The sequence below is a fragment of the Felis catus genome, chromosome B4 (genome assembly GCF_018350175.1).
Source record: "Felis catus isolate Fca126 chromosome B4, F.catus_Fca126_mat1.0, whole genome shotgun sequence".
NCBI lineage: Eukaryota > Metazoa > Chordata > Mammalia > Carnivora > Felidae > Felis > Felis catus.
The window spans coordinates 29179459-29203753 of NC_058374.1; the positions used below are offsets into that span (position 1 = coordinate 29179459).

General features: G+C 44.9%; 1 long non-coding RNA gene across 2 annotated transcripts in view; it reads right to left on the bottom strand.

Annotated features, from left to right (window-relative positions):
* Positions 1-1483: 1483 nt before the first annotated feature.
* LOC105260715 overlaps positions 1484-24295 on the bottom strand; it is a 31990-nt gene continuing 9178 nt past the window's right edge. For both annotated transcript variants that reach the window (XR_002743714.2, XR_890504.4), the window contains exons 2-3: positions 16937-17104; positions 1484-1718 (exon numbers count right to left, since the gene is read on the bottom strand). This is a non-coding gene — a long non-coding RNA (uncharacterized LOC105260715). The remainder of the gene's footprint in view (positions 1719-16936; positions 17105-24295) is intronic.

Sequence of the window (24295 nt, forward strand, 5' to 3'; positions counted from 1 at the left end):
GCAGGGAGTACAGGTACCTCAAAGTAAGTCTTTTGCAAATGGGTGGAGCATGAACTTTCAGAAAACAGGGAGATGTTCTTTGCTTTATGCCATTTTTTTAATGCTTATTTTATTTTGGGGTGGGGGGGACAGAGCACAAGTCGGGGGGGGGGGGAGCAGAGAGAGAGAGACAAGGAATCTGAAGCAAGCTCCAGACTCTGAGCCCTCAGCACAGAGCCCAAGGTGGACCTCGGACCCCTGAACCACAAGATCATGACCTAGCCAGGTCGGATGCTTAACCAACTGAGCCACTCAGGCACCCCTACTTTATGACATTTTATGAAAGGTTTCATGAAACTTCTTTACTTTTGTTTTTTTGTGGGTGTTTTTGAGAATAAAATTATTTTATTTTTTATTGAAATTGACATATAACACTATCATATTTTCAGGTGTACAACATAGTGATTTTATATTTGTATATATTGCATAATGATGACCACAATAAATCCAGTTAGCATCCATCACCAAACATAGTTAAAAAAATTGTGTGTGATGAGAACATTTAAGATTTACTCTCTTAGGGAACTTTCAAATATGCAATACAGTATTATTAACTATAGTCACCATGTTGTACATCACATCCCCAGGACTTAGTTTATAACTGGAAAGTTTGTACCTTTTGACCCTTTTCACCTATTTTGCCCTACCTTCTGCCACTTGCAACCATTTTTTCTTTCTTTCTTAGATTCCACATATAGGTGAGATCATATTGTATTTCTCTTTCTCTGACTTATTTCACTTAACAGAATGCCCTCAAGATCCATCCATGTTGTCACAAATGGCAAGATTTCCTTCTTTTTTATGGTTGAATAATAGAAACTCTCTACTTACGCATAACAGAAGGAACCTGTATATAAGGACCTCTCTGTTGACCTTCCACTCAATTTTACTGTCTATCTAAACTTATCCTAAAAAAATAAAGTCTATTTAAAAAAAAAAGAGTTAAACTCAAAGGAAACATCATGACCTTAATTATGTTTATTATTTTAAAAATGATAAAAAATAAAAAGAAAGTAAATAGACTATAAAGTGAACTTAACAGTAGAAAAAAATAAATTTGTAGAAAAATGAATTGAATAAGTAAATTAAAATCTAGTTCTTTGACAAGAAACAAAATTGATTAACATTTGGCAAGTATAATAAAGAAAACAATTTTAATAAAAAAGATGAGAAATTAGAAACTGATAAACATCAGAGACAAAAAGATTAAATAAATATAAATCTGGAGATCTTTAAAAAACGCTTTTTCTAGTAAATATAAATAGCCAAAAGCAATGCCACAAGATGTGGAAAGTTTGAAATCGACAAGACCTAAGAAAGTTTGGCAGGAACCACCTTCAAAGTAGACTCAGCACCTGACAGACTTCCTGCTCGATTTCTTTAAATTGCCAAGGTTAGATTAGCTCCTCTGTTACATAAACATTTTCAGAAAGTACCAAAAAAAGAAAGGAAAGTTATTAATTTATTTAACAAATCACATAACCCCGACACCAAAATCTGATGAAGGGAGAAGGTAAAAGGGCAGAGAATGATTGGCGAACGCCATGCAGGGTTGGAAAATGCCAGGTGAACCATCCAGATCACTGATCTCTTCGTGCTGGGGTGAGATAGCGGAAATGCCAAGATAAAACCAGAAGGGTGGACACAGGCAGACATGAGTCACTTCCGTTTTTGAGCCTCTATGTATAAAAAAAATTTTTTTTAATTAAGAAATGACAAAACAATTTTTCAAATATATAACATTTAACAATAAACACTTTCAATACTTATAAAAATAAAGACAAATACAACTGCGTTAGAACATCATGTGGCGATAATGCCAAGAGTAAAAGCGAAGGCTTTAAAGAAGGGAGATCCTTTCTGCAACAGCCCCTCCACATACACACACACACACACACACACACCACCCCTTCGCCCGCCCCCACACACCTTGTGCTAGATCCCACCGAGGCAGAGAGCAGTCTGCAAGAGGACAGGAAAGTGGAAACTTTCAACGTTCCTGGAAACAACTCTTTTCATGTTTCTGCCTCCTGTGAGTGAGGTATATATACCATGGAGGATATAACCTGGCTGCCAACAGCATTACCACTTATGATGAGATAGTACCAGAACAAAACAGTGTTTATATTATGTGCCATTACCTCTGAAGTTCCAATCATGAAGCCTGCAGAAAGAGACGTTGCCAACCTACCTTGACTACCTTGGCCCACCTCTGCCAGGGATAACCTTCTGCTCCTCAGTTTCTCCTTCCCAGGCCTGCAGATGCCCAGGGAAAAGTCCGGATGTTCAGCCCAGAGCCCTGCTGCCTTCTTCCCCCAGGTTCTGTGCTTATTCTATCCCACCGCTCCTGACTCATTTGTCATTTACTGTAATTTTTATTTCCAGGTGCCTCTTTTGTCTCATTTGGCAAACAGGCCCCTTCACAGCTTTGTGAAGCCATGTCACTAGGTTCTGGCCCATTGGATATTGACAGAAGTGGTGTGTGCAATTTCAAGATGTCATTAAAGGAAGAGGCAGGAAATTATCTTCCCTTTTTCTCCTTCCTGCTGGCTGGAATGCAGACATGAGGACTAAAGCTGAAGCATCCATGGATCATGAGGTAAACTTGGGGAATAGAGCCCAACACAGTGGAGCAGATATATATAAGCCCAAAGGCTGTGTAAATCTGAGGCACCAAAGAGAAGAGATTGGCCCAGCACTGGCCTCCTCAGGGGAATTTCTGCCTCCTGCCTGCTAGGAGAGCATAGGAACCCAGCAGGACTGGATCCTTCTTTGCTAAGGAGGAAAGGCTGCCCATCCCAGCAAAGGCTTGGGTGAGATGCTGATCCTCCTAAGGCAGCAACATCAGCAGTCACCTGTTCTGCATCACCTGCCACCATTCTGCTTTGCATCAGCTGGAGCTCCTACCCACTTTCAAATTGTAGAAAAATGCCAGAAAAATTATACTGCTGTTAAGCTAGGCAGAATTAGCACCCCTTCTTGCCTTCATCCCAGTTGGTTTAATAACTGTCTTTGGAGGTCTTATTCTGAGCTACCTAATTGCTACACAATTGCTACCTAACGGCTCCTTTGGCTTTACACTTGGAGAATCAACTACAACTGAGCCTCAGAAGCCCAAATGGGAATTATCAGTGGAGGATGATGTGCCCAAGAATTCCTTTTAGACAAAGGGCCCAATCCTTGAGGAATATCCTGGTGTGGGGACCCCCTTCTCACATCCTTCCAGGTGTGGACATCTAACTCCTGCCCCCCACACTCCCTCAGGGGGTCTCACTAGGGCAGAAGCTCTCACTGTTCTTTCCAGAGCTGGAAAGGGGAATGGAACTCCACACCTTCACCCCAAGCTGGCTGGCTAGTCTGAGGAAGACTCAGGGGGCTACGGCTGCACAGACCTCCCCCAAACTTTGACGGACTCCTGGAAGGAAGGGCAAGAAGAATCCAGGCAAGTGTAAAGAGAGGAGGAGGAGCCAGGCCAACTTAACAACACCCCTGGGAGACTCTTGTGAGTCTTCTCTGAGAATTCCTCAGAGCCTGCATGTCCTCCTCCTCGGGAAGTAGGCGGTACAGTGCAGTTATAACCTACTTGTCAGCTAAATCCTCCGGCCACTGAAAATCTAAGCGAGGTTGGCTCACACATCTTTTCCATGACTCGAGGATGTCATGTCATCCCTAGAGATTTCACATATCCATTTGGAGACTTAAGTTTTATGGTCCAATCGGCCTCTACCCGACAACTTGGACTCACATTGTGCTGACCGACATGTGATTTGCACACAACCAGGGTGACACTGGAAATATTTAACCATCATGGAATAGCCACTGGCAATCAGGGCAGACATCAGCTGTTAACCCTGGGGCTGAAGCCACCACTGCAGGGCAGGTGAGCATGAGCTCTGCGAAGGGTCCCACATAGGCATGCATATGCCCAGTGATGCTGAAGACAGTGCACTTTACAAATTCTTGAAAGCTCAGAAGAGAGGTCGTTTGTGTACCATACATCTCCTGCTTTTTTCTTGCTAATGAAAACTCATTTTTATTCCAGCATAGGGTCGATGTTCTCCAAAGGTGAGCTCTCCAACAGGAAGGACCAGGAGAGACCAGGAGGTGAACCATGATGGGCCTGAGTGATCATGACAACCCAATTTGCCCACTGCCGGGTGGGTTTAGGTGTAGGCGGCTGCACTCAGAAATACCAGATCTAGCCAGTGTTCTGAAGGGGAGTGTCCTAGAAGCTTCTGGAAAATATTTTCCTTCTTAGTGAAAATAAAAAGATACAAAAGGAAAATCTCTCTCCCGCTCCCTTTCCACCTTCTGCCTTACAAGGCAGTCACATGAGGACCTGTGTCCAGAGTTACATAGATGTGACACAGCCAGGTGGGAGAGTCCACAAGTGGAGGATAGCGATGCAGAGAGACGGGAGGAGCCTGGGCCTGCAGCTCTGGAACCACTGCTCCCCAGACCCTCCTCAGAATCTCCGTTGTTCCAGCCACTTCATGAGAAAGCTTCTGCTTCTTCTGGTCAAAATCTTGACCACAAACAGCTTGTCACCATCTCCTAGTCATCTCTTGTCTCCTCTCTCCATTCCTCTCAAACTGAGACAAAATTTTCCTCATTTTCTCCTGAAAAGCAGGTCAAACAACTCTTATTATTGCTTGGGTCCCTGCCCAAAACCAGCCCTTGCATAGTCTCATCTTGTATCCCCAAGAGCTGAGTCAAGCTATTTATCCCAACAAAGAAAATTCCCTCTCTAGGAAGAATTCTCATTCTAGTCCTGAATATGATTTTTGTCTGAAAATAAAAAAGAAAGGAAAAGAAAGGGGAGAGAAGGGGAAGGGAGGGGAGGGGAGGGGAGGGAAGGGAAGGGAAGGAAAATTCAGGGCAGATCCCATTCAGGGATCTCCAAGAGATAATTATCTCTACAAATCATGGAAGGCCCTGACTGTCCTTGGCTAGAGATCCAGGAAAACAGCTGAGGAGGGCTGAACCCCTTAAAGAGAACCTACGATTCATTTGTTCACTCTGTCATTCAACATGTATTTATTGAGCACATACTATATGCTATGGACCCAGCAATGACAAAGAGAGAGAATGTCTCTCCCTACATGGAGCTTACATCCTAAAGGGGTAGACAGATAACCACACACAAAAAAAACATAAAACAACCAAACTGGAAAAATAGTTATAAATTGTAATTACCCCCCTGAGGGAAGCAAAGACTGTTGACATTTTAGTGCATTCCTAAATTCTAGTAAAAAACTCCAATTCCAAGATTGAGCAGAAGAGTGCTGTGTACCCTGAGGCAGTAAAGAACTCATGGATTTGAGTAACTCAAAGTAAATGTTGGATGGGAGCCAAGAGGGTGGGGGAGTGGATGGTGAATTAAGAGAGGTAGCCGTCACCAGGAACCGATGGCCTTGAGGCCATGGTAAGGCATCCTAATTTTAATCTAAGTGCACTGGGAGACATTGGAAGGACTGGAAGCAGTCAGGCAGCCTAATTATTCTGCTCTGATAAAGGAGAATGGGCTGGCAGTGGGTGGGTCTGGAGGGAGACTACCAACTTCCCCCTCATGAAATGCTTGCCCTGGCCCATCAATGGCACCCTTTGTGAAGGAGTGGCAGTGGACATGGAAAGAAATGGAACATTCAAGACATATTTTTGGAGTAGAAACAAAAGGCCTTGCTGATAGATTGAATGTGGAAAAACCATAAGGACATTAGTCCTAAGCTTGACTCTTGTGCATATTTCCAAGAAAAATAGGAACTGAACACAGATCCCCAAAGCCTGAATGTTGAGGAGTTTCATAATGGAAAAGGGTAAGGAACAGCATTTCCTACAAGCATTTATAAAGCACTAATGGTATGCCAGGTACTGTGCTAGGCTCCTGGGAAATAAACTACAAAACCCCCTAGCACTGGAGCAGAGAGGAAGTCTGTTCCGGAATCTTCATGTGGAGGAGGCCAGCTGAGCCAGGAGCCCAAGATTCATCCCTCTGAGATTTATCCTCATCAGGCATCAGCACAGCCTCCCTTTCCAAGCCTCAAAGATTTGCTGGAGTGAGAACATCTGTTTCCACCAACATAGAACTAGATAGCCCGAATGCTTTCCTGTTAGAAAATGAAGACAATTCTGGGTAAAACATGACAAACCCTTTTTAAATGCATAGCTGAGGTTGGGGTAGGGGATGGGGGGTGGTCGTGGTAAGAGAAACCCCCAGAGGCCAAAAAATGAAGAGAAAACAAAACCACATTGGCCTGGGAGAGCTCTCACTTTATCTTATCTCTAGGGGTTGGCTGGCCTTGGAAACCCAAAGATTTGAGTATTAATGGCTGCAGCCCTGGGCCTGAGAAAGGGAGGGAGTTGGAATTAAGACCCCCACAGGAGTCTCTGAAGTGAAAGGGTGCACCAGAAAAAAAAATCAGTCCACTGGCAAACTGGGACAATGAGGAAGCTGGTCTTACTTAACCTTTTGGTGGAAGAAATGCCACAGGATTTTTTTTTTTTTACATTGAAAAGTATTATCTCATGGTAATCCCAAGAACTGCCAGCCAAGGACAGAATATAAAAAGTGATCATAGAATGGTAATCCCCCTTGTGGTCTGACAGAAACAAATGCAAAACTGCTCTGAGGAGAGGTGCCTTGGTGCAGTCAGTGGAAGGTCCAACTCCTGATTTCAGCTCAGGTCATGATCTCAGGGTTCGAGCCCTGAGTTCAAGCCCTGCATCAGGATCCATGCTATCAGGCTGTCAGCACAGAGCCCGCTTGGGATTCTATGTCTCCCTCTCTCTCTGCTCCTCCCCCTGCACGCTCTAGCTCTGTGTGTGTGTGTGTGTGTGTGTGTGTGTGTGTGTGTGTGTCTGTCTGTCTCTCAAAAATAAATAAACTAAAAAAAGAAAAAACCTCTCTGAGGAGCCCCAGCAGGCCAGATGACAGGGCATATTATCCAAGATTACATTATATGTGAAAAGACAATTGTCAATAAACAGCAAGATTAGAACTCCAGAATCATAAAGATACTTTAAATAATTAACACATCAAAGAAAGAATTACAACACATGGAGAAAAAAAACTTTTCCATGGAAAAAGAATGTTCAACCTCACCATTAGCCGCAGAAATTTAAATTGGAACAACAATGTGGTACCCTTGTTTGGCATAACAATTATCAACCATTACAGAGTGATGATACTCAAGGTTCTAAGAGTCAGGATAACTGGACCTTTGTCACCTGCCAGTAGGGTACACCTGATGTCTTGCCTTGGGTGTCCCTGAAGCAAAGCCTGGCATGGTGGCTTGATGGTGATCCCAGGAAGCAGTGCAGAACACCCACAAGGAAACCAAAGGAGAGACGCCAGCCCGGGGTTGTGTTATCAGGTAACTCCACAGTTGGTGGCTGGGGCTCAAACCTGCAGGACCTTCTGAGGAGGCTCGTGAAATGCATCTTAAAAGTTCCCACCCTGAGTCACCTGGGTGCTTCAGTCCGTTAAGCGTCCAACTCTTTTTTTTTTTTAATGTTTATTTATTTTTGAGGGAGAGAGAAACAAAGTGTGAGCAGGGGAGGAGCAGAGAGAGGGAGACACAGAATTGAAGCAGGCTCTGAGCTGTCAGCACAGAGCCTGATGTGGGGCTCAAACTCACAAACTGTGAGATCATGACCTGAGCCGAAGTCAGATGCTCAACCAACTGAGCCACCCAGGTGCCCCAAGCATCCAACTCTTGATTTCAGCTCAGGTCATGATCTCATGATTCGTGGGATTGAGCCTCGTGTCAGGCTTTGCGCTGGCAGCAGGGAGCCTGCTCAGGGTTCTCTCTCTCTCTCTCTCTCTCTCTCTCTCTCTCTCTCTCTCCCTCTGTCTCTGCCCCTCCCCCACTTGCACTGTCTCTCTCAAAATAAATAAATGAACATAAAAAAAAAAGTTCTCACCCTGGGCAGGGAGGGGAAGCAATCATCTACTGGCCCCATCACCGAAGGTTCAAGTGGGCTCGCAGGCACTAATGCTTCCAGATTGCACACTTGGGTGTTCCAAGGCTTTAGAAATGCCCTAAAGAGGAATCTAGAGGCCACAGAAAGGTTGTCAGGTTGCCCCTCACATAGCTGGTCAAAGGAATGAGGGAACAAGAGGCAGGGCCCAGCGGACTGAAGCAGTGTTTGAAACACCCCACTGACCACACAGCATGCACTTGGTCTCAGGAATCACCCTTCAGAGCATCCACTTAGGGAAATACAGCTGACCCTTGGACAACACAGGTTAGAACTGCGTGGGTCCACTCATACGTGAATTTTTTTCAACAAACATATTGGGAAGTTTTTTGGAGATCTGTGACAGTTTGAAAAAACTCACAAATAAACAGTGCAGCCTAGAAATATCAAAAAAAAAAAATAAGGAAAGGTGAGGTAGGTCATGTATGAATGCATAAAATATAGATATACTAACCTATTTTATCATTTGCTACCATAAAAGATACACACGTCTATTATAAAAAGTTAAAATTTAGGGGCACTTGAGTGTGGCTCAGTCGGTTGAGCATCCAACTTCAGCTCAGGTCATGATCTCACGGTTCATGTGTTTGAGCCCTGCATTGGGCTCTGTGCTGACAGCTCAGAGCCTGGAGCCTGCTTTGGATTCTATGTCTCCCTCTTTCTCTGTCCCTCCCCCACTCACACCCTGTCTCTCTCTCTCTCAAAAATAAACATTAAAAAAAAATTATACATACAAACACAGACTGTACATTATCTTTTCATTTTTGACGTCTAGCGTCAGTTATACATATGAAATCTGTAGTGTTTTATGTCACATAAGGCTATACTGATGTACGTACTGACAGATGATTCATAGAGGACCCAAACTTGTGGTATTGATAAATACAGGACAGTACTCTAAATGTATTTTCTCTTCCTTACAATTTTCTTAATAACATTTTCTTTTCTCCAGCTTTTTAAAAAAAAAATTTAACATATTTATTATTGAGAGAGAGAAAGAGACAGAGTGTGGGTGGGGGAAGTGCAGAGAGAGAGGGAGACACAAAATCCGAAGCAGGCTCCAGGCTCTGAGCTGTCAGCACAGAACCTGATGCGAGGCTCAAATCCACGAACCTCGAGATCGTGACCTGAGCAAAAGTTGGATGCTTAACCGACTGAACCACCCAGGTTCCCCTTCTCTAGTTTTATTATAAGAATACAGTATATAATACATATACCATGCAAACTATATATTCATCAACTATTTATGTTATTGATAAGGTTTTCAGTCAACAGTGGGGTATTAGTCATTAAGTTTTGGGAAAGTCCAAAGTTATATACAGATTTTCAAATGTGTGGGGCGTCAGCACCCCTAACCATCATGTTGTTCAAGGGTCAGCCATAATCAAAATAAGAGTGATGTATGTACTTAACTATATCTGAAAGGGCTGGAGGGAGGAAAAGAAAGATGGAAGGAGGGAGGAAAAATGTCTTTACCCCATTAAGCTTTCCTATTCAACCATATGTTATCCACTGCCCCAGGGAAAACAGCCACAGCTTAAATGCAAAGAGAAATACAAATAGTTAATTCTTACTTTTGAGTTTCTGGTGGCCTTAATGGATTAAGGTTGATTTAAGGGATTTCTTTCAAGATTAATTTTACCTATCCTCAATTTTTGTTTTACATTTTGATTTTAAAGCTTAACTCCAGCATCAGGTGCAACTTCATAATGCATAGATTGATGCACAAAAATATTAACTGAAGCAGTTAATGGCACAAAAAAATAATTGGAAAAAAATCTAACCTAATTGTCCAAAAAGAATGTATTGATTAAGTAAGCAATGATACATTTTGACAATGGATCATTATGCAGTCATTAAAAATGATGTTTACAAAGAGTTTTCAATGATTTGGAGAAATATTCACAATATAATGTTGAGGGGGAAAAGCAAGAAGCAAAATTACATATATAGTATGATCTAGACCGTGTAAAAATGTATAGGAAAAAAGTGGAGCAAACCAGACCATGTTAAAAAATCTGCCTGAATTTTGAGAATTTTGTGATGTTTCCTCCTTTATGCTCATTTCTATTTTCAGTTTCCAAAATGAGTAAATACTGCTTCTACAATCAAGGAAAGAAAAGCACGTGTGTGCCTCAGTGGTGTTGTGGAGGGCAATGGGAAACCTTAGGTCCCAGCATCCCAGATGATGTGACCGTATAGTTCAGAGCCCTGCCACATGGCTTCATTTCCATCCGAAGCCTCTGTTGGACCTGTGTGGCTGCTGGGACTGTTCTGACTCATTACTTGTGGCATTGGCTATCTACCATTCAACATTCATTCGACAGCTGGGGTGAAATCCAGACCAGCCCCTCGCTTGATAAACCATAGGATAGGGGATCCTAACAAATGGAGGAAGAGGGGGCTTGGAGGGTGTCTGGCATGTCACTGGCGCAAGTTATCTTTGAGGGAGCAGCCCAGGGCCATGGGCTTTGGAATCAGATGGGTACTCGCTAATTATACAATGGCAGTAGGTAGAATAATGGCCCCCAAAGATGTTTGCGTCCTAATCTCCAGAATCTGTAAATGTGTTACCTTACATGGCAAAAGGGACCTTGCAGAGGTGATTAGTTTAAGGATTTTGAGGTGGGGAAAGTATTCTGTATTATTCAGGAAGACCCAATGTAACCACAAGTGCCCTTCTAAGAGGGAGGCAGGAGGACTGGAGGAAAAGAGAAGGTGTGACGGGACATACAAATCAAAGGTCACAGAGTGAGAGAAAGGCGGAGAAGAGAGGGATTTGAAGATGCTGCACTTTGGGTTTGAAGACGGAAGAAGGGGCCCTAGCCAAGCACACCTAGCCTTCAGAATCTAGAAAAGGCAAGGGACTAGATTCTCCCCCAGAGCTTCGAGAAGGAACACAGCCTTGTCGACACCTTGATTTTAGGACTTCTGACCTCCGGAACAAATATAAATGAATGAATGAACGAACAAATGAATGAGTAATCTGAGCCGCTAAGTTTGTGGCAGTTTGTTAGCACAGCAATAGGAAATGGATACAACTGTGAACAAGCCTATTTCCTCATCTGTAAAGAGAAGCGTGTCATTTGTGTCTCTCCTCATCGTTATGAGCATCAAACCAAATACTGTACTTGCCATGCTTACTAATATGCATAACAAGCATTCAGTAAGCAATAGTTATTCTTTCTCACCCTGTAGGAGATCACCTTACAGATGAATAGCATTTTGTAGAGCACATGAGAAACATACAATATGGAATAAACTAATCAGTGAGGTAGGGAAAGTAGCATGTATATAATGTCACCGCTTTACATATGACACCATCAGGGATGGGGGAAGTTAAGCAAATTGTCTAAGATCACACAGCTATTAGGTGGCAAAGAGAAGATGTTTCACTCTTGACTTTTTTTTTTAATGTTTATTTTTGAGAGAGAGAGACAAACAGAAAACAAGCTGGGGAGAGGCAGAGAGAGAGGGAGACACAGAATCTGAAGTAGACTCCAGGCTCTGAGCTGTCAGCACAGAGCCCAATGCGGGGCTTGAACTCATGAATGACAAGATAGTTCCTGAGCTGAAGTCAGATGCCTACACAACTTGGGCCACCCAGCAGTCCCACACTCTTGACTTTTAGTTCAGTGGTACTTTATTACCCTGTGCTTCTCACCCAGGAAATCTGTTAAATATGCAGATGCCCAGAAAAATCTGGCCCAGGAATCTGCATTTTATCAAGCTCTGTAGTTACTTTTTATACAGGCTGGTCTAGTGACCCTACACTGAGAAATGGTACCCTGCCCCATTTACTGAACAGCTGTCCAACTGCTGAATGCTTCTATCTGTTTCCACTTCTTGGAGGAAATGGGAAGCCACAGATGCCGTTATGTTGTTACCTTTATATTTTGAAAAATTTTGAACATACAGAAAGAAGAATTAATTAATGACCACTCATTTACCCACCACCTAGATTAAAGAACTACTAGCATTTTGCCCTATTTCCTGCATCTCTCTAGAACCACATATTTTCCTTTTTGGCTGAACTGTCCTAAAGTATATTACAGACACCATGCCATTTTTTTAAACTGCATTTTAAAAATAAGGACATTTTCCTGTTGTCCGCAAGAAACAATCACACTTAATGAAATTTTTTGAGATCATCTAATATCAATTCTTATATTCAAATTTCCCCAAGTTTCCCCCAAATATCTTTAATAGGTGACTTTTTTTTTTCCAAAATCAGGAAGTATGCTCTATCAATTTTCATGCAGCTAGTCTACACAGAGCTAGAGGATTTCCAGGGTGATGTGCTGATGGGAGTCCCCTAGGTTTTCTGTACCTGAACAAGAACATGGATGAGAGTCTGGTTTTCCCCTGGAGTCTGGGCCTCCCTGTCTCAGGCTCTTGCCCTTTTGAGCTGAGGATTGACAGTAACGGCATTCCCTTTACCAAGGCCACAGAGCCTCTTCTGTGGCCTCTTCCTAGAACTACAGCCCCCTCTCCAGGTTCTGGTAACCACTCAGACCTAGATAAGACCAGGGATCTCAGCTTTTTCTAGCCCAAGGGTATTTATACCATACCCTGTTGATTTCCCTTAACCACTGCTCACAACTTTGTAAATATCTTTGTTAAACCCTCTGCAATTACCCCACTTCAGTGTCCCATTGGGACACTGACTGATAAAGTAATGGTACCAGGGATGGCCCTATAGGAAAATAACCCTCAGATGAGATTCTAGAATTGGGTTGCTCACATATTTGAGATGTATGGCAGGGATATCCTCTTGCCAGACAGAGGGAAACAGAATGCAGTTAATCCATAAAATACAGTAGCATCAGGGCACATGGGTGGCTCAGTCGGTTAAGCACCTGATTTGGCTCAGGTCATGATCTCATGGTTCATGAGTTCAAACCCCACATTGGACTCCCTGCTGTCAGCACAGAGCCCCTTTTGATCATCTGCTCCCCTCTCTCTCTGTCCTTCCCTAGCTCATACTCTCTCTGTTTCTCTCAAAAATAAATAAACATTTCAAAAAATAAAATAAAATAAAATAAAATAAAATAAAATACAGTGGCATCGTAGTTGTTCCAATTATCACTATGAGTGGCATTAAAAGAATGCGGATGGAAGACACAATGTTGGCATATCCAGTGGCTTAGCTATGCTGACAGTGGTGATTACTGTGGTGTAGGGTGGCTGATCTATGATAGTCCCAGAGACCATATACAGAGGAGGGATAAATCGAAGGTCCTGAATACTTGGAACATGGATGGAAATGCAGAAAGCCTTGATGGTAGCTTTGAGAGAGCCACAGATCTCTTGTTGGGCAGCTATGCCCAGGGACTAATTATAAAGGTGACATACACACAGAGTCTATTAAATGTTCAATCCCACTAGAATTCTTATGCCTTCCACTGGTACAAAAGTGAGACGCTGATTCATAGGACATTTGAGCAGACACAGATGTGGCAAAGTCACCTCAGGACTTGTTCCACAGCCTTCATTGCCTCCAGGCCCATAGCAAGAGTTATGTCCTAGTATAGCCCAGATGGAGAAGGACAAAGCATGGTACAGGGGAGAGAGAGCCCATACATCAAAAGGGCTGCAGAACCCCCAGGAGGAGCCTGGGAAGCATATATAGGAGGGAGTCGTAAGAGCATTGAATGGGAGAATTTAATGGTACAGGCGTGCTCACCCAAGATTCAGGACTTCATGTGCTGGCTTGAGCAGCTGGGAGTGGCAGTCATAGCTTTACTGGCCAACAAAAGCCTGGACTCAACAGTGGCTGGCCGTTAATGAGGACTTTTCTAGCATTCTGAGAAGGAAACTGAAGGTTTGAGAGGTTAAGAATGTTGGAGGGGATCTATTCTGTACAACATGCACAGCCACACCTTAACCACACTCCCCAGGAGGCCAGAGGATACTCTCCTCTCAAGGCCAGAAGAATTCCATTGTGAAGTGTTCACAGACCTCCTTGAAAAGCTTTTGGCTGTTTTCTGTAAGCAGGAAATGACAATGGGAGAGGTTGCAATGAAATTAGACTCCTTGGTTTAAATGGAAAAAACGGGATCCCAGTGTAGTAGGGGTCAGGAGTCTCAAAGCCACAGTGGACACAATTACCATAATAAGGTGTGAAACTGGAGTGATAATTAGAAAGTTTGGGTCTGTAGGGATCTCTGGCACTGGCTACCTAATCATGGGTTCCTCAGGACTGCAGTGGATGTACAGACTATTTAGGTGCTACTTGACATGTATAATTCTGGGTCTAGTGGGGAAAATCATGGTGGACAATCAGGATTTACCGTGTTTGGACCCAGAGGCCCAGAATCCTTTGACTTGGGGGCAAAGGTGAGGGAGTCTCTTTGAACAAGCACCTGAAATGTGGCCATACCTCTATGCTGTGAATCTTCCCCAATCTTTCCCCAGAGAGACCAGAGGCCATTAAACGAAATGGGGAAAGGGAACTATCCAGAACTTTCAGGGACTGTTAGATTCTGTTTCTGAACTCATGCTAACCACAGGAGATTCAAACTGGCACAGTGGTCCACAAGTCATAGTGTGAGCTCAAGGAGATCAGGTGATAAATGGAATAGCAGTAGTCCAAGTCTCTCTTACAGTGGGTCCAATAAGACTGAGAAACCACACTCGTCTTACCTTCCCAGTGCCAGAATGTATAATAATAATAGATATGTTACCTACTCACAGAATCTCACACTGGCTTCCTGACCCATGGAATGAGGCCATTATGGCAGTTCCAAGTGGGAAATGTCCCCTTCCAAATGGAACTTCCCTCTCCCCCACACCAAGACAGTGAACCCAAAGAAATATAGTAACCCTGTCAGAATTGCACAGATTAATGTAACCATCAAATACTTAAAAGATGCAGGAGTGGTAATTACTACCACATTAACATCTAACTCATGTTTGACTGGTGTAGAAACCAGATGGATTGTAGAGAATGACTATAGATTATGGAGAATTCAGTCACATGGTGATGCCAATCGCAACTGTAGTTCCAGATGGGTATCTCAACCAAAACAAATAAAAACACCCTTGGCACCTGCTAGGTGCATCTACAGGCCTAGAAAAGGGTTTTTTCCAATTCCCAGCAGCAAAGCTAGTTGCCTTCACATGGCAAGGACAGCAGTACACTTCCACCTGAGGTTTTTATGACAAGGCTTCATCCACTACCTTGCTTTCGCACTATTGTACTACAGTCCACAGAACTTGATCATTTTGATATCTAAAAACAAATCACTGGGGCGCCTAGGTGGCTCAGTCAGTTAAGCGTCCGACTTCAGCTCAGGTTACGATCTCGGGGTCTGTGAGTTCGAGCCCCGTGTCGGGCTCTGGGCTGATGGCTCAGAGCCTGGAGCCTGCTTCCGATTCTGTGTCTCCCTCTCTCTCTGCCCCTTCCCCGTTCATGCTCTGTCTCTCTCTGTCTCAAAAATAAATAAAACGTTAAAAAAATAAATAAATAAAAAATAAAAACAAATCACTGTATTTCATTGGTGACATTGTGCCAATTGCACCTGGTGAACAGGAAGTGGCAAATATTTTCGGTGCCTTAATAAGAAGCATGCATTTTGGGGGATAGGAGATAAACCCCATGAAAGTTCAGAGGCCTTCCACATTGTGAAATTTCTAGGGACCCAGGGGTGTGAATGATGTCAGGAATGAGTGACAAATTGCTCCATCTTGCACTTCCTACCACAAAGTGATTTGATATTTGGTAGATCTGTGGATTTGGGGGAATAACATATACCACCCTTAGGTACGCTGCTCTGACCCATTCAGGCCGCCAGTTTTGAGGGATGCCACATCAAGAAATACAAGCTGCTCTGCCTCTGGGACTACACAAGTAAGCAGACCCAGTGGTAGAGAAAGTGTTCAGACATAGACTATAAAATGCTGTCTGTAGCGCCAGGAGAACTCTAATGGGAAAACTACATGGATATCTCTAAGGTGTGAGGTGTGTGGCCTCTTTTGCTGACTATTCCTCATTGACAAAGCAGTTCCCCACTTGTCACTAGGCTCTGATAGAACCTAGACCTGGTCACACAGTATCATGTGACTATGTGACAGACACCACCATTGTGAGCTGAGCATTATCTTATCTACCAATTCAGGCACAAGCAAATTGCATGAGCACAGTGATGGTTAATCTACATATCACCTTAGCTGGGGCAAAGTGCCCTGATATTCAGTCAAATATTATTCTTGATGTTTCTGTGAGGGTAGATTGGTGACAAGGAGAACTGGGAAGGGATATATGGATAGACTTCAATGAATGGGCCAAGGTTGTGAAAATATTTACGTTCTATGTGAGTGCCTACCAGAGGGCATATTGGGACTAACTCAATGGAACCATGAAAAAGTAGCTTGCTCCACACTTTCCTGAGATAGAAGCTATGGTAGTCTCAACAACATGGACTTCACCTCCCCAAGGTTAACATAATCAGTGCCACAGCTGAATGCCCTTGCTGCCATCAGCAGAGGTCAGTGCTGAGTTCCCAATATGGGATTATTCCCTAAACTGAATAGCCAGTCACCTAGTGACAGGTTGATGACACTGAATCTCTTCCGGCATTGTGGGGGCAGTGACTTGTCCTTAAAATGAATAGATACATACTCTACATTTATTTGTGCTTTACCCGCTCATAATGCTCTGCCAGCACCATCCTTCCCTACAGAATGCCTTATTCATCACTGTAAATCACATTGCCTATGACCAGGAAACTCATTTCTTAAAAGTAAAAAGAAAGTGCAGTAGAGAGTTTGTTCCAATTAAATTCATGTGGTCTTTCCACATGCCTCAGAAAGTAGATGGCTTCATATTCCAGTTGAATGGCCCACTGAAGGCTCAGTTACTGTGCCTGCTGGAAGACCGCAGTCTGCAAAACCTGCTATTGGACACGGTACATACCTTAAACCAGCAGCCAATGTATGGTGCTGTCCCATAGACGGAATGCCCAAGTCTGGAAACCAGACTGGGAGCATGGATGTGGGCGTGGCCTCTCACTGTTGTATCCTCTTAAGGGATGTTTGCTTCTGATCCTGGCAACCTTGGGCTCATTGGCCTCAGTGGAGGTCCCTGTGAACCAGAAAACATGGGTGAGGTTCTGTTAAGTCAGAAGCTGCTACTGCCTTCTAACCATTTTCAGCTTCTCATTCTACTGAACCGATAATCAGAAAAGAGGGCGTGCCACTCACCAAGGTGATCTGCTTACCAAGGAGAAATTGGGTCACCACTATACAATGAGGTCAGGAAGGACCAAATGCAGAATCCAAGACTTCGTAGACCACCATTGAGTATTCTCTTCACTAGATTACTCATCAGTGGAAAACTGAGGCAACCCAAAAAAGATAGTGCTACCAAAGGACACAGATTATGAAGAAATGAGGGTAAAAAAACCCTGATCAGTTGAGGTGGTAGCAAAGAGTTAGGAAATGTGTAATAGGTAATAAAACAAGGAAGACACAATTATCAACTTGAGTCTCATGACCAGGTATAGAAGGAGGGATAATAGCAGCTTTTATGTTAATTACTTGATTCTCTTCCTTCACTTTTACCCCCAAACCTTACATGAAGAGCATTATGGTTAACACTTTAGGTTTCAGGTGGGAGTACGATGTCATTCAGTAACTAATGGGATTTTGTACGTCCTGGGGCTGGGGACATGACGCCTTCATCTGGACAAGGTGGATGATGAAGGGCAAAAGGTGTGAAAAGTGTTGGATATTCTCTTTCTTCCACCCTGTACTCTGTTCCTGGAAACTGGCCTCTGTGGACCACATCTATGGGCTCCTTTGTCTTCAGCATCCACTTGGGTTTGGCCATGGGAGGCTCTGACAGGAGGCTGGAGGAAGAAGACAATGAGGTCATAACCATCAGCTCCTTAGTTTCCATCAGATCCTTCCCATCACATCACAGGTTGTCAGTGGCCACATTCCTTTACTAAAGGTTATAGTACTTTACCCTCCAGGTTCTAGTCCCCACACCTCCTCTTCTTCTCAAGCAGAGGGGTGGTAATGGCACTCTACTCCCAAGATGATTCACTAAATGTTGCTGATTTCCCCTGACCCGACAAATACTCTTGTAAGTAGTCCCTTTATTAAACCCTTCTCAATTATTCCATTTGGATAATCTATCACAGTCCTCACCAACACAGCCCAGTTCAGTCAGGTTGAATCTAGAGCAGATATTTTCTCAGATTAGTGCCCATCCTCACCTGTTCTGAGTGGGCCTAATTCAAGGCTCTTGAATTTGTGATTCACCTGTCTATATTCTGTATAAAAGTTTTCAGTGCCACACATATTCAGACACTTTTTCACCAGCCTTCTGAATAAATAATCAGGAACTTGTTCAACAAAGCTCTCCTAGGGGTGTCTTTGTGGCTCAGCTGGTTAAGCGTCCAGCTTTGGTGCGGGTCATGATCTCACGGTTTATGAGTTTGAGCCTCGCATCAGGCTCTATGCTGACAGCTCAGAGCCTGGAGCCTCCTTCGGGCTCTGTGTCTCACTCTCTCTCTCTGCCCCTCTCCTGCTCATCCTCTGTCTCTCTCGGTCTCTCATAAATAAATATTTAAAAAATTACAAAAAAAAAAAAGCTCTCCTAGCCTCAACTGGTGTGACTAGCTTGCTTGGGGAAGAGTTGCAATGGACTGAATGTCTGTGTCTCCCCGAAATGTGTATGTTGAAATCTTAACCCCCACTATGATGGTATAAGAAGGTGGGAACTTTGGGAGGTAAGTAGGTCAGGAGGGTGGAACCCTCATGAATAGAATTAGTGGCCTACCAAAAAAAAGGACCACAGAGACTCTTCTCTATGCCATGTGAGGATACAATGAGAAGTCATCAGTCTATGGGCTGGAAGAGGTCCTCACCAGAACCTGACCATGCTGGTACCCTGGTCTCAGACTTCCAGACTCCAAAACTGTGTTTCTGCTATTTATAAGCCACCCAGCCTACTGTACTTATGGTAGCAGCTCAGACACACTAAGGTGACAATTCTAGAGCATTGGCCTCTGTCACTAAAACATCTTAGGAAGAATGTCCCAAATGGTAAGCCAACTGGAGTGCTGCAGATGAGCTCCAAGAATGCCATGGGAGATGATCCCCTCATCCTTCTGGGCAGCTGAGCAGGGCCTGAGTAGCTGGAGCAGCCTCACCTCCGAATCCTCGAAGGGCAGCCCCCAGGGAAGTGGCATGCACTTGGTCCTGCAGGCAGCTTGCACAATGAGAAATACCCCACACCTGTGGTTTTGCCTCCACCACTTGCCCAAGGACTCCGGCAGCCAGACACAAAGTCTGCACCTGCTGTTCATGGACACGACCATGAGCTACTCCAGGACCTCGTGTTCCACGTGCCAGGGGGCGTGGCCCACAGCCCAAAGAAGGCCCCTAAGGTGGCAGGGGTTCCCGCAGGCACAGCTCTCTCTCCAGCTTTGTGTACACTGGATACTTTTGTTGTTATTTTGGTTGATATGCCTTTTAGTGGTGCCCAAGTGAGCCGATGACAATGCATGTTTTTTTTAAGTTTATTTATTTATTCTGAGAGAGAGAGAGAGAGAGAGAGAGAGAGACCTCGCACGCTAGTGGGGGAGGGACAGAGAGAGAATCCTAAGCAGGCTCTGCACTGTCAGCATGGAGCCCACTGAGGGACTCAAATTCACAGACAGTGAGATCAGGACCTGAGCCGAAATCAAGAATTGCACGCTTAACCGACTGAGACACCCAGGCATCCCTAACAATGCATGTTTATTCTGCAAATTAGAACTTCTTTATTCTGAAATAGTTGATATGAAATAAATTAGTTTGGATTTGGAATTCTATTTACATCACACACACACAAATCAACATTACATATGACACAAAGAAAAAGAAGAGCTATTAGATTCCTTAAACATAAACATATATAATAATATAAATATATGTATTAGATTTACTCACTAAATACATTTAAATATATACTAGATCTGCTTAAATATAAATATATACATAAATGTAAGTGTTGTAAATATTGGAATGGTGTAAAACATTGTCTTACATTTTGCTGCCCATTATACATACATATCTTCTCCATCGGCCACAGTTTTCCATATAAATGTTATCATCTCTGTGGTGCCATGTTGTGAAAAGGTCTGGGAAGCACTGCTCTACGGTAACAACACACGTGATTTCCCCACCTCCCATACGTGTCATGCCCACAGCATATTAGCACAAACCACAACTAGGGATTAAACCTCGAACTGAACATCTGAATTAAAGGCTTCCCTAAACGTAGACACAACTCTCTCTAATCCTTTCCCTCATAAACACAGAAATAATTCCCCATGGGGCTAATGCAGTCACATACACACATTATGTCCTCAGAGATTACCCTGATATGGGAGTATAAATTGACCTGGGGAGGAGAGGGTTGATTCTGAAGAGTAAAAGGGACAAAATGACCAGTAAATGGTTCGAGTAAAATTCTAACTCAGAAATCTGGCATGTCACAGGAACTATGTTACCTAGCTGCAGTCAACATTGACAGGTCTGAGCTTGAAATGCCTTGGTTCTCAGGCCCCTACATCCTTCTAGGCCCACTAATGAAAAGGGTGAGTTCAAGAAAGGAGAGTGGAAGTGAGTGGCAACATGAATGAACCAGACACAAAATAGTGCACAGTCTGTGATTATATTTTATAAAGAATAAAAACAGGCTAATGTAACATACAGTGTTAGCAATCAGGATAGTGGTTAACACAGGTGGGGTGGTGGAAGCAAAGGTGGAAAGGGGGCGCAAGAGAGGCTTCGGGGTTGCTGATAACGTAAGGTTGCTTAATCTGAATGTTGGTTATGTGGGCTGCGTCTTTGAAATTTATCGGGATGTGTACTTAACTACACGTCCAGGTTTGTGTGTGTTTATTTTGCCTCAATAAAAACATGTTAAATGAAATGGCGGAGGGCTCATACTAACACAAAAATGCTTGGTAGTTAGACCCAGGTATAGAACACAGAAAACAAAAATGAAAATCCAGGGGCCCTAGCTGACCACAAGCTGAACTGAAATAATAAGTCAGTGTTATTAGAAGCAAAGAAACAAAGATCACCTGATAACTTGGGCTATAATAAAGGATAGTTGTATGACTTACAGAGATTGTAAAGTAATTCTTCTATGCTACAGTGTAGCTACTTGAACTGTGATCAGAAAAATGGGTAGTTTTGATTAACATCCCTTCAAAAGGACATTGAAAACCAGAGAGGATTCAGAGAAGAGCAATAGAGGTAATTAAAGATATGGGAAATAGACTTTAAAAAAAGGTGAAAAGTAGTGCTTTTTTTTTTTTTTTTTGGTTGGGTGCTGGTTCTCTTCGCTTGATAAATGGTCACATGACTCCCCAACCCTTTCCTCTAGTTCTTTGCCCCATCTGCCTCTTCTTTATTGGCAGGTGGACTTGTAAGAGCCAAATACGTCAGCCGATGCTAATTTATTGAGCAGATATGTCCATGTCATTCTAAAAGAAAAAAGATGTTAGGCCATTAAAAAGCACCAGTCAGAATAATTGGGGTGGCTGAGCTTAAGGAAGAGAAGACTTGATTGGCCTTAAAATAGCTGAAGATTTCTGAGAAGGAAGTTCATCAGTCATTCTTTACCTCTGACAAATTGAAAGTAAATGATCTTAAAATAAAGCAAAGATTTCAGCAGACCAGAAAGACTCATTAAATGAATGAATCACAAGGCCAGGGGGACACTCAAGAGGAGAATTAGGATATTCTGACTAGACTAGGTTCTCTCTAACATCATAATCTTTATTATCTCCTGGATAATGAGTTTGATTTTATTTGTACCAACAATACCTTACATTTGTAACGCCTTAGAGTTCTCCTCCAGGGACATGTTTATGCCCATTTGCCTCAACTCGGAACCCTGCCTTTGAATCAGGGCTGCCAGAGAGGAATCTGCCACTGAAAGGAAGCCCCAGAGGCAGCCGGTGGGCAGGCCCTGGCCCTGCAGTCCTCCTGCTCCCTGGGGGCTGCAGGCTGGGGGCTGGGGGCTGGGGGCTGGTCGGCCAGCCTGGAGGATGGAGGCAGGGGCTGCCGGCTGTCGCCAGTCACCATGGTGACCTCGCAGCCCGCAGCTGCTCTCCCCACCATCTAAAGATGTGGGAAGGGTTCCGGAGGCAGGCTGGGGGCGGTGGGCGGTCCCAGAAGTGGCCGAAGCCTAGGGAAGTCCTGGGACTTGCTCTGCACAGCCAGTGGCCTCTTCTGCGGCTCCCAGCCGAATGCAGGGTCAGCTTCGGAGCAATCTTTGCCAGAACAGCCTGAGAAATGTCTCCTGGCGCTAACATGCTCCTTCCTCCACCACTCACTGCCCTGGGAAAGTCTGAGGCCTGGAAAAGAGACCACGGCTGAAGGCCATTTTTTTCAAGTGAAAACAGAATGACGTGGAATCTTAGGTTTAGGCCAAGACTTTGTTAGCTTGTCCACCCAGTATTTTGTCCATGTTGTAACTGTCGCTGGTGCAGGGCCTTCGGCACAGCCGCTAGGCTCGAATCCCGAAGAGAAGCCGCCCTGCCTCTTAACAACCTGCTGCCCTTCCAGCGGCCCCTTAGCACAGCACCCCCCCTTCGCCCCCGCCCTGCACACTCCAGCCCCTAGACTCAAGCAGCACCCCCTGCGTGGCACCTGCCGCCTGGCACACACAGCAGGGCCCGGGCCAGCGCCCGAGGGAGCCAACAGCTGGCAGGCCATCTCTCAGCCCGGCGCCTGCCCTGCTGAGCCTCAGGGAGGAGGGGAGTCCCGGGGGAAGGGGCGGGGGGGGGGGCGGGGGGGAGGCTCTTGATGGGGGAGTCTCTCCAGCAAGACATCTGCTCCCCTGGCCGCGAGATCTGAAGGGCGGATGCAGGAGATCCGAGGGGGCGGGGCGTCAAGGCAGCCCCTACCCCGCAGCTGTGCCAAGCACCGGCTCCCACTCTTCGTGGCCACAGTCTGTCCCTTTCAAGCCTCGCTCTTCTCCCCTCCCCCCCCCCCCCTCAGCTGGCGGCTCGGGAAATAGAAGTATCACCAGCAAACTGCCACGGAAAAACAAAGCTGTCTGCTGGCGGCCGTCCCAGCCTGCCCGGGCTCCCCTGCCCACCCCCACCGCGGCCCCTTCCTGACACGCGGCTCCCCCACCCCGAGCAGCTCTGGGCCCCCGGCCAGGTCAGTGCAGGACCCCTTCTTGCTCTCCGGTCTGGTCTGCCGCCCCTGTCAGATGCCGGGAGGATTGCTGGGCTGCAGTCCTGGGCCCTCGGGGACGGAAGTGACAGATGAACAAGGGGACTTCTTCTCACTAAATCACCAGTCTGGAGCCTCCCTGGCGGCTCTTGAAGAAGCGGCCCCTCCACCCCAGTTGGATCTCTCTCTCTTGGCCACAGCTCCTGGACTGAATGGGGTGGATGGGGGCTTCAATCCCCTGAGCCGGGGGAGTTGGCTTTTGGGCGAAAGCTCTATCAGCGACCCCACGCCAATTCTACCAGCCTGGTTGGGAGCAAAGAAAGAGCCTGTCATCACACCTTGATTAGCATAAGGATTTAAAAACCAACAAACAAGCAGTTCTGCCCTTGGCCTTGCCAGAGAGAGCAGTTTACAGACTGACTAAGGGGCCCAGACATTTATGTTGCCCAAGACTCTCAGGCAACCTGGGGTTTTTTCTCCAGGCACACTGCTGACTGAGCCCAGAATACAAGCAGAGATCATGCAGGAGGCAACAACATGCGGGACCTCCAGGTCCAGTCACTCTGGCAATCTTGTCCCCAGAGACTAGTGGAACCCTGTCTACAAGACAGTACTGTCCTGCTGGCCTAAGCAATCCAAGAACACTCCTTTTCGGAAGTCCCCAAATCAGGGTACAACAGCAGAAGGACAAGACCACGCCCACACTCACACACCCAAAACAGGCCGTCCTTTGGCAGCTTGTAATCATTGTCCAATTGCTTCTGGTTTCTGGGTTTTGCAGTTTGGGCCATCCTCCTGGTGACACAGAGATACATCAGAAAACTCGTAGAAAGTTGAGCTTGTTTTCTAGGTGACCACAGGGCAGGGAGCCCTGTAACACTCCAGCCCATGTCATTTCCCTGCACTGGTCATCAGCCTCCTGCAGCCTACTGGCCTCTGAGCACCCCCAGGCTGGCTAAGGGCTGGCAGGTGGCCTGGGAATTCTATGGCTCTCAGAGTTTCCACCTGCCTGGATACACAGAGAATACAGATCAGAACAAGCATTGTGCATCATAACATCACAAGAGCCAGTGTGGGGCTGGGG